Below are 9,593 nucleotides of genomic sequence, written 5' to 3' on the forward strand. Positions count from 1 at the left end.
GTGTCATCTATGCTATGATAATGTGCAAGTTTAGCTTCACTTTTCTTCATATATGAACCTGTTTTTTTAAAGATTAATTTATTAATTTTAGAGAGGGGAGGAGCAGAGAGAGAAAAGGCAGAGAATCCTAAGCCGACTTCATGCTGGGTGTGGAGCCTGACACAAGGCCTGATCCCAGGACCCTAGGCTCATGACCTGAGCCAAAACCGAGAGTTAGATATTTAACCAACTACACTACCCAGGCACTCATAGTGAACCTGTTTTCAAAATACCATTTATTTAGAGGGCACCTGGGTGGCTCAGTGGGTTCAGTGTCTGCTTCAGCTCAGGTCATGATCCTGGGGTCCTGAGATCGAGCCCCGCATTGTGTTCCCTGCTCTGCTTCTCCCTCTCCCTCTGTGTTCTCTCTCCCTCTCTTATATGAATATATAAACAAGTCTTAAAATAAATAAATACCATTTATAAATAATCCTTTCCCCCATTGCCTTGTGGTGCTATATTCTACTTCCAAACTCTATTCTTATCCATTGGTTTGCTTTTCTGTTCTGAAGTTAAGACTTTGTTAGTTTTTATCACTATAGCTTTGGTTCTGTCTTATCTGGAAGGGAAGGTCCTTACCCTGCCACCCATTCATGCCCCTTGTACCTTCTTTTACCTTCTTTTTCAAAGCTGACTTAGCTATTTATAGACTTTTATTCTTCTATATAAATTTTAGTGTGAGTTTTCGAATTCTTCCCCTCCAAAATCTTTTTTTTTTTTTTAATTTTTATTTATTTATGATAGTCACACACACACAGAGAGAGAGAAAGAGAGGCAGAGGGAGAAGCAGTCTCCATGCACCCGGGGCTCGATGTGGGACTCGATCCCAGGTCTCCAGGATCGCGCCCTGGGCCAAAGGCAGGCGCTAAACCGCTGCGCCACCCAGGGATCCCCAAAATCTTTTAAATATATCTCTTAATGATCATATATGGAAACCTAGTATTACATTTTATACAAGAAGCTCTTTTCTTAAGCCTTTAGGAAATGTTATTCCACTCTACACTCAAGTGTGCTTTTTTGAACTATGATGACAACATGACCTGTTTTCCTTTATGGATAGTCTGCTCTTCTCTCAAGAAACTTATTTTTTTGTCTTTAATATCCATACATTTTACCATAATGTTTCTAGGTTTGGACATCTTATTCTCTATGCTTTTTTATTGTGAAGCCTTTGACTATGAAGTTTTCCATCCCCTTTCAGCTGGGGAAGTTTTTGGGTGTGATTTTTTTTGAAATAGTTTCTTTTGTGTGTATCTATACATTTTTTCTTTCCAAATGGGAATTCTTAAATACATATTTTAATATTTCTCTTGCTGACTTTATCTTGTGACTTTTTCCCCTTTTCTCTTTCTTGTTTCCATATGCTTTTCTGGGAAAATAGTCTAGCCTACTTTCTAGTACCCTATTTTATTCTTTGTATCCTTTTTTATTTAATACATTAATAATTTATTGAAACTCACATATTTCCCACACCAAGTATACCTACCTGTTCTTATTTTAAAAGGTGTGCTTCTGCTTCATATTCCAACTATTTCTTAATTCTCTGAAAATTTTCATTAGTTTTATTTCAAGTAAAAGAGAATGAATAAGCAAAAACTAAAAGCTGGTTCACTTAGTGTTTGCACTTGAGTTTGTTGTTTTTGTTTTGTAGCAGGTATGCTCCTCAGATATCTAGTTATTTTTTCTTTTGTACTTGTTTCTCTCCACTGATTTTGTAAATAGGGAGTCCCAGGTTCGACCTTTTGTGGTTTCTGAGAGTTGAATGTGACTGGGAGGAGGATGATCCTGGGCAGAAAGCCCACCATACCGCAGTCTGGGCTTTACCATCCTCACCAATGCTCTCTCCTCACCAATCTTACCTACCCCCTAGTTGTTATTAGCTAATGCCAAAGATGCATTTGGTGAGGCAGTGGGATTTGCTATAATCACGGGGTCCTTTTGTTATCTCTCCTATCCCAGTTCAATCTCCTGTGCAGCCTGAGTATTATCTGCTGATCCAGTGTCACTGGGTAGGCACTGCTTTCCCTTGAGCTATCCTGTGGCCAGGATAGTTAAAAAAAAAAAAAAAGCTTAAAACTCTCCCCATCTTTTCCCTCAAGCATGGTACCTTATTCCTCAGCCACATCTCTATTTTAAAGTATTTCTGTCAATCTTTGTCTTTTTTCTTCAAATTCACTTTGTTTTACCTCTGGGACAACATCTGAGATGAGATGAGAGAAGAATGCCAACATGAAGGCTAATTCTCAGTTTTGTTGAATCCCATCCATGTTTGTTTTTAAATGATGAATATCAAAATAGTATCAACTTCAGTTGAATGCTCTCTATGTGCTAGGCCTATGCTGTGTTTTTATATGCATGATATCATCTCATCCTCACAGACCCTCTAGGAAATGGTGCTTTTATTATACTCATTTTACAGATGAGAGAATTGAAGTCTAGATAAAATACATCACACAGCCAGCAACAGAGCCAAGGTACAAATTTAGGTTATCAGATTCCAAAGTCTATTTTTTTAGGCTATATTGCATTTCATATTTTGATTTAAAATAGGTTTGTTTTGGATGAATGCCTTCATGATGTCCAAGAACCCCCTAAAAGTATGTTCAAAATTTTGTTAGTACATACAAGATAATTTTTATTAGATGTTCAAAGGCATCCATGAATTCCCTCCAGATGAAGAGCCACTTTAGGTAAAAACTTACATGGGGGCTTAGACTCTATAACTAAAGGCTCAGGAATACAAAATATGGTGCATAGTGATTTACCTCTGAAACTTTCTTAAATGAACTTCATATTATCTAGATTGGGCCACTGAAAGCTCAAAAGCACAAGAATCAATAGATTATTGATTTCTTAATATTAATATTAAGAATTAATATTTCTCTTTGCTTTTGGTACTGGTATTTCTTTTCCTGTAGCAGTGGAAAACAAGTTACTTTGAAATTATGATGGGGGCAGAAAAAGAGGATGTAAATAAAGGCCTCTCTATCAATAAATTTGTATAATTTTTCTCATTATTTCAATGTTCATGTAATGGAAGGTAACTCCAAATTGAGAGGGGAAAAAATGGCTCAATATCAACCTGGTGTGAAGAATAGATAAATAGTAATATGTTCAGTGTCTGATTCTCCATGCCCTAAAGCCTGTGAAGACATCTACCAGTCCCAGGAGTTGTCAATTTGACCTTCTTGAGTACCCAACTGACCTTATTCACTCTGGTCAGAATTGGTGGATTTTCCATTCATAGACTTTCAGGAGAACAAGGCCTGTTATAAAAACTACTGACAAATTCTTTCTGGCTAATGAAATACTCTCTGATGAGGCTTAGATAACAATCTCCCTAAGATGTCAGAGGCTCAACTTGGCTTAGCCTCAGAGCTGACCAGAGCTCACAGGGCTCCTTTGTAGCAGGCGTTCCCCCAGTTCGATTTTCCCAAATCCATTTCTGAGCAGCTGGATGATCTATGCTCAAGGGAAGCCTGAACTGAACTGCCCTCTGGAAAGAGATAAATATACTGGGCAATTAGATCAACCTTTGCTCTTCTGAAGGAGGCTGTAAAGCACAAATGTGTTTCATAGAAAAATACTAATGTGATAGACATCTAGGTCTCTTAAAAATGTATTTCATATCAAAAGAGGGCAGCATGCATGATTTCTTTAATGGAAAGAGAGTACAGTATGCTAAATAAAATGAGAAGATGAGCTAGTTTACATGTCTATTTCAGAAATTGAGAGGGTAGAAAATGTCAAAACTTACTGTATGCTACTTTCAGAACTCAATCATGCATTTAAAATAATAGTGATTTATAATACTGGAAGAAAAGGGGGGAAAATGTCTGCCAGTTTCAGTCTTGAGATATTTTGTGTTCTCCAGAAAGTGTCAATTTATTGGTTTTAGTTTTCTGGTCCCACATGGACCTTAAATAAAACTCCTCTGTGAGATGTTAGCCAGTAGCTTGTAGAAAATGTTTTCTTGCCAAAGGCACAGAACGTGGATCTTGAGTTGTCCCATAAGGAGTAACTGACTCTGAAGGTGTCAGGAGTAAAATGACTCCATTTTATAATCTCTCCCAGAGGCAAGGAGCTTCTCACTTCCAGAATAAATTGATGGTGAGATCCATTTTCTAGCTGGCAGGATGATGATCAGCAAAGCTTTCACTCCAGCTTGCTGACAAGGGAAAAGTGCCTGTCCCAATTGGCAGGTGTATGAGATTTGTGAAATGGGAGGCTTTATAACCTGGCATGCACGATGGTTCCACTGAAAGTCTTTATGTGTTATAAGCACAACTATTTGCAAATTGTACTCGCATGGGGATACCACGTCCCCCTCCTGTGTGTGTGGGTTTGATTCTTCCTTCCTGCAGTTACCCGATGTGACACTGTCCCATCTGATAGCCTCTATGCATCTCATTCCATTCAAAATCCCAAATCTGGTGTTCTCATGCACAAACCTTAGTACAGCTTTGCATAAGCTGTAAAAGGCTTTCACATTTGTTTTCTATATCCATTTAATTCTGAGTAAATATCACCATCTTATTTTACAGCTGAAAACACAGACACACAGGATAGGAGCTACCATCATACAACAGGGGCTCATTTATCCCTCTATTGTTTTCACTATTTTCTTTAGTCTGGAGTTCTCAGACTTAAATGTATATAGTACTCATCCACACTGTTTGCTAAAAGTAATAGGAATGATGATTAATTACAGTACTTAATATGGGGGCCCCTGGATGGCTCAGTCAGTTGAGCATCTGAGTCTTGATTTCAGCTCAGTCATGATCTCAAGGTGGTGAGATCGAGCCCTGCCTCAGGCTTCACGATGGGCATGGAGCCTACTTAGGATTCTCTCTCTGCCCCTCCCCACCCCACCTCCTGCCCCACCTGCTCAGGCACATGTTTGTGCCAGTGCCCTCTCTCTAAAAAAAAGTGTGCATGTGTGTGTATATATATACATATATATATGTATATTGCTTCATACATACCAGGTGCTTTTATAAGCATGTAACACTTATCACTGGTTTTTTCCTCATAGCATCTTCAGTTTCAAAGGAAAGAAGGTAGAACTACAAAGAAGTTTTATCAGTTGTTCAAAATCCGAACAGTGAATAGAGGCTGGAACTAGAATTCAAACTGAGGCAGCCTGGTTCCAGAGACTGTGCTTTTAGCCACTCTGCAGTGCTAAGAGGCCCCCTTCTTCCCTTTCCCAGAGATTTGGGAAGTAGACTATCTGGGGTGGGGCCCAGGAATCTGCATTTTCAACATACACTTCCCCCAGCCCCCAAATGACTCTGATAATAGGGGTTTTCAGACCATGCTTTGGAAAGCACTGACTTTGGGAATCCAAGACATGGTTTGGTCTTCAATGGTCACCTATTGCAGTGACAATTCCCCTATGAACTGATAGTTTGCAAAGAGTAGAGCAAATATAGGTGGGGCGGGGGATGGGACCTGGGTTGATGCAATGGTTAGAAAAAGGTAAGAGGCGTCAAAGGAAGAAGACTATTGATGGTAAGAAAAGCCATGAGGGAAAAATAGATATCACCTACCTTATCATTTTCCTTTCAGATTTGCCTAAGACTGCTCAAATCCAAGTTTGGAAGTTAGTGTAATATTAATATAAATTTTTTTCAAGTGCTTTAGAGAAAAACCAGTGGAGATAATGGCAGAAGGGCTAATAACTAATAACTAATCTAGTTATTTACTAACTGGTAACAACTTGGGTTTCCTGCTTTGTAGGATCTATAGCTGCCCTGTCCAAAATGATAATCACTAGCCACATTATTTAAATTAGTCAAAATTAAATATCATTTAAAATTCAGTTTGTCAGTCACCCTTTGTTATATATCAAGTGTTTGATAACCACATATGGCTAGTGGCTACCATATTGGGCACCAAACAGATCTAGAATCTTGCCATCTTGGCGGAAAGTTCTGTTGGACAGTGCTGATCTAGAGATCTTTTCCTAAATGTCCCCATATCCTTTGTCTTACCATTAACAAAATCTTCTGTGTTAAAGTAATTGATGGACATTTAGCATTTACATTTATGCGTGTTTCAAGAACACCCAAAGGTCTAATGTGTAACTTTGCAGTGGTCGTCACTTAGCGTTGCATCTCAACAGGGATTTATTTTCCCACTTTGTTTTATATGGGGTTACATGTTTTATATGTGGGTTAGAAGGATGGTGGTCATGTGAGAATTATAAACCATGTCAGGGTTCCCTCAAATGTGAACAGGCTATCTTCTATGCAAATATCACAGACTGCAGGAGTTCCAAATGACATATATCCTAGAATGAATGTGCCAGAAGGGGTGAGGACCACATCAACACAACGTACATGGCCTCTTACATTTCATATTTAGCTTGGATATGACTTTTCACTTTCAATTGTTATTGAAAGTCACAGATGGCAGATTTTTAAGATTTTCTGTCCTGATATAAGTCAGGAGTGATTTTTATTAGATTCACATACACAACCCACTGTCACACAAACTAAAGCATCTGCTGAATACTCCATGTGAGGGCTCTGGGTCTTCAAAGACTCTGAGCAGCAGGTTATTTTAGTTACAGCCCCCTTCCTCCCATCGGATAATGAGCTGTTGGCCATGATTCAGCCTCCCGTGGCTGGATGGCTCTGGCCTTGAACTGGACCCTAGAGCCATGAAATTGTTGCAGCACTGGCCTGCTATTTCAGGGTCAGATTCCTAGTGTTATTTTAGACACTTTCCTGGAAGTGTGGTTTAGCACATACATATCTGTTCTCTGGAGTGAGTTTTACAAGAGATCTGGTTAGCCCTAATACAGTAGACTCTGTGACTGGTGGCATAAGCAGCAAATGATTCTAGTAGACTTTGGTAAGGAAGAGCTCTTAGCTGTTAACTACATCAACACAAAATAGCTTTCCTTTCAGCTTCAAATATGAATTATTATACATGCAATTGTTAGCAACTGTTAATCATCCTGACCCTCCCTCTATCATCCTAAATAGCCCTAAATAAAAACTCAAAATCACTGAAACCTAGAACTGGAAGGGAATTTTGAGATTAACTACTCTAACCTCCTCATTTCTAAACAAGGAACTGCACCTCTAAGAAATTACCCAAGATCCCCAAGCTAATTAAGAGAATTAGAGCTGCCAACACATCTCTTAATTCTTGTTCAGTACTGTTTCTACTGTGTCATCCTTTTCTATGGGTAGAAAGACTTGCACTATCATGTAGATAGTATGGAAATGAGGGAAGATGTTTAGATCCCAGTTCCAGAAAAAGTACAGTTTAATAGCAGCTAATGCATATATGGCACTCGGTATATGCTAGGTACTGTCCTAAGCACCATGGATATATGATCTCATTTAGTCCTCATGACAACACTGAGATCCGATTATTATTCCCATTTTCCAGAGGCATGAGCTGAATCATAGTGAGGTTAAGTAACTTGCCTGAGAGCCTGTCACCAATACTTGGCAGAGTCTCAATTCACGCTCAGGAAATAGAGTTCTAGATGCCATGCTGTAACCATTCCGCTTTGCTGCCTATAAAGGTCATATCTGAGATCACCAACCAAAATGAATAAATACATGCAGAGGAGGTTGGGGAATAAACCTCTATCTGCATAGAATACTAAGTTCTAAGGCAAAATTTTGATAATATTTTATAATTAACATGAAAAGTAAAGGTGTTATTTTCATGAAAACATTTATTATTGAAGGCAGTGGGGTTTTTGTTTTTTAACTAAAACCTTTCATTGATCTTAATGTGTCCAGTGACCAAGGACACTGGGACCAGCACTGCAGACTAACGTGTTCTCGGCTCTCTGGGGTGCAGCCCTTCAGAACCCAGACAATCGGGAAGGATTTCCATTTGCAATGGTTCAGAGTTGTTAGGTGGGAAATTCTATTCCTGTTACCTGTGAATAGGTGTTGATATAACAATGAAGAGGGACCAAGTATTCTGATAAAAATGGACTCTCTTATTTAATGTAAACATGCTGATTCATACATAAGGTAAGTCCTTGGGCCTTTCACAAAATAAGTTTTTAAGCTAGAGATTAAGGAAAAATGATTCCCAGGATGAGCCCTTGCGCAGTGTGAGGTATGTCATGTTTATAAGACGGTAACATGAGTATTTGACACTTTGAATTAAATAAACATAAAATGTGGAAAGGACAGTCTGTCCAGATTGTGAACTCCTTGTTGATGAGGACATGTGTCATGTTTCCTTGCTCTCTGCCTACCACCACACACAGACCCCGGCTTCGGTAGGTGAGAGGGACACATGGTTGAGTGCATAGGATTAGAGCCAGAGATGGAAACCCTGTAAGGAGGGAGAAGTCATAAGAATGGTTCTTCCTTGTTTATTCTTGGCTGTGGGTACAGAAGGAAGCTTTGACCCATGGTCTCATCACTGATTAGCTCTCCAGTATTTACCCAGATGTTAATGTCTCTCGATCTCAGTGCTCCTAATTAAAATGCTTATCCCATTAGGTAGTGATAAAGAAAATTTGTAAAATTCTTTGTAAAATCTGAAGCTACATAGAGGTTAAACTATTATGAAATCCTTTAATAATCAGATAATTAATGGAAAACAAAACTAATGTGATTAAGGAAGAACATATCTACCTCTAATTGCCCCCCACCCACATTGTGACTTTCATAACCCTGAGCACCTCATATCTGCATCTCTGCCAAGGCTTAATTATAGCCCAAGTTTCTTCTCTTCATACCTGTTCCTGTCGTCCGTCTACTCCATCTTCCAGAAAGGTCATGTATAATCTTCTGAAATATGTATATTTTTTCTCAGAATATCACAGAGAATAAATCTTGCATAAAACCCAAGTGACCAAATGTCCATTATCAGACTTTAATCACTTTCAATTATAGCAGCATTCTGTTTGCCAATCAGAATCACTAAAGAGCCTTGATAATATAGAAGGGGAGAAAAGTTCTCTGGGTAGTGAATTTTTAACCACACAAGTACTTGTGAAACTTTAATGTTCATACAAATCACCCCAGATCTTACTAAAAGCCAGAGGCTGAATGAATTAGCTCTGGCATGGAGCCTGAATTTCTAAACTCCCCAGGTGATGTCAGCACTGCTGGTCAGTGATCTACACTTTGAGTGACCAGAACCTCCATGGTGATTTCTAAGATTTCCAAGTATGAGGATACCCTTGAAAGTCTACATATTGGTGTTATTGTGATTACAAGTTTTAAAATACCTAGAAGCAAAAAAATCATAATCCCACTAACCAAAGAGATTGACCGCAACTCAGTTGGCTTATCTATGGTATATATTGGTACCAAATCAAACTTGACGTCTTACTATTCACATTGTTTCAAAGCTGGCTTTAAATAACTTTAAAATTACTCAAATAATATATAATAATTTTAGAAAATTCAGAAAAAAACAAAAAGAAGATAAAAATCACGTGTCATCTCATCACTTGGATACAAGACACAAACAATATTAACATGTTAATCCATTCTGTTCCCTGTGCCTAACACCCAACCCCGACTCCATGGCGACTGTACACCTTGTACCGACATCATGGT

The sequence above is a fragment of the Canis lupus genome, chromosome 36, assembly GCF_011100685.1.
Source record: "Canis lupus familiaris isolate Mischka breed German Shepherd chromosome 36, alternate assembly UU_Cfam_GSD_1.0, whole genome shotgun sequence".
Classification (NCBI taxonomy): domain Eukaryota; kingdom Metazoa; phylum Chordata; class Mammalia; order Carnivora; family Canidae; genus Canis; species Canis lupus.